Source organism: Cucurbita moschata, unplaced genomic scaffold, assembly GCF_002738365.1.
Source record: "Cucurbita moschata cultivar Rifu unplaced genomic scaffold, Cmos_1.0 Cmo_Scf00024, whole genome shotgun sequence".
In the NCBI taxonomy this organism is placed as follows: domain Eukaryota; kingdom Viridiplantae; phylum Streptophyta; class Magnoliopsida; order Cucurbitales; family Cucurbitaceae; genus Cucurbita; species Cucurbita moschata.
In genome coordinates, this window is record NW_019268540.1 from 3,492,419 (window position 1) to 3,494,018 (window position 1,600).

Sequence of the window (1,600 nt, forward strand, 5' to 3'; positions counted from 1 at the left end):
TTTGGAAAACATTCCACTGGCCTTCTGGACTTCACAGACCCACGTCGGACAGGTTTATAAGATTTTGTCATATATATTATATATATTATATTAAAAACATATAAAATAATAATTTATTCTCACTTACCAATTCAATGAAAAATGAAATACTAAAGGAAATGACGGTGTTGGTGTTACACAGCTATCCCGACTCCAATCACGTGCTTACTTTTTCAATTATTATATTTTACTTTCAACTACTTTGACCAATTTTTAGGCTCCTTCCCTATCAAGGTTTCATCACAATTCTCCTCTTTGATATATATATATATATATATATATATATATATATATATATATATATATATATATTCGTACCTTTTGAAATATTTTTTCACTAAATTTGTATTAATATAATAAATTTATAACGTGAAATTGTTATAAGGAGTAACAGAAGAAAAAAATATGTCATATCGAATCTACTAGATGAAAAGAATTAAAGAATAAATTATATATATATATATATATATATGAATGAATCGAACTTACATTTATAGAAAAATGTCAGATATCAAATCCTAAGCATGAGGTGTTAAATAATTTTACGGCATATTTTCGAGAATTTGAGCTTCTGACTTTACGAGATGTTCTATTAATTTTAAATTCTTGTGAGAAGTATTATTGGATCAGCATAAAAAGCATGTTAAAATGTTGTTTAATAATTTTGTTAATTAGAAAATTAAAATTATAACTTATAAGGAAAGTTATTAGGTGTATTTTGGACCTTATGTGATTCATCCAAGAAACAAGGTTAAAATGAAGGAGAATACAATCAATGTCCCACCAAAAATCAATTTATACAACTAAATTTTATGTACAAATATAAATTTAAATCTTAAATTTTTTATTAATTTTATTAAATAAATTAGATTTATAAACGATCATAAATAAATCAATTTAGATAATTTATTTCAAATAATCAATCATTTTTAAATGGATGAATTTAAATTTTCAAACAAAACTACTCGGCTAATAAAATTTAATAAACTAAATTTTTTCTATAGATTGATATATTAATAATAATAAAAAATCATAGTTTTTAGTACATTAATACTTCATTTTATTGAATAAGATATTTTTCTCTATTATTACACCATCATTCATCTATAAATTATGTATATATAATTAATTAAAAAAAAAAGAGCTGGTTGAATGTCTTTCTAATCTAAATAATTTTACCAGATTTATTTAAAGTGGTGGACCCCACACTATTAATTAAGCCAAAAGAAAAAGAAAATAAAAGGAAAAAGAAAAAAAAAAGGAAAAAGAAAAACCCATTATTTTTCAATAAAGAAAAAAGCATTGTTAATTTTACCTATTAAAGCAACAAATAGAGATTAGAACGCTAAATGGAGTGTTATTAAAGGAAAGTTTAAAAGTAACTTGAAATTATTTATGTAGAAATAAATATATAATAATAATAATAAGAATGAGTATAAAGTTAAATCACATGAAAAAAAAAACTTAAAAATTTTCATTTTTATAAATATTTTAAAATTATTATTAAAATAGAAATACACGAAAATATTAGATAATAATTTAGAACGACACGATCGTGACT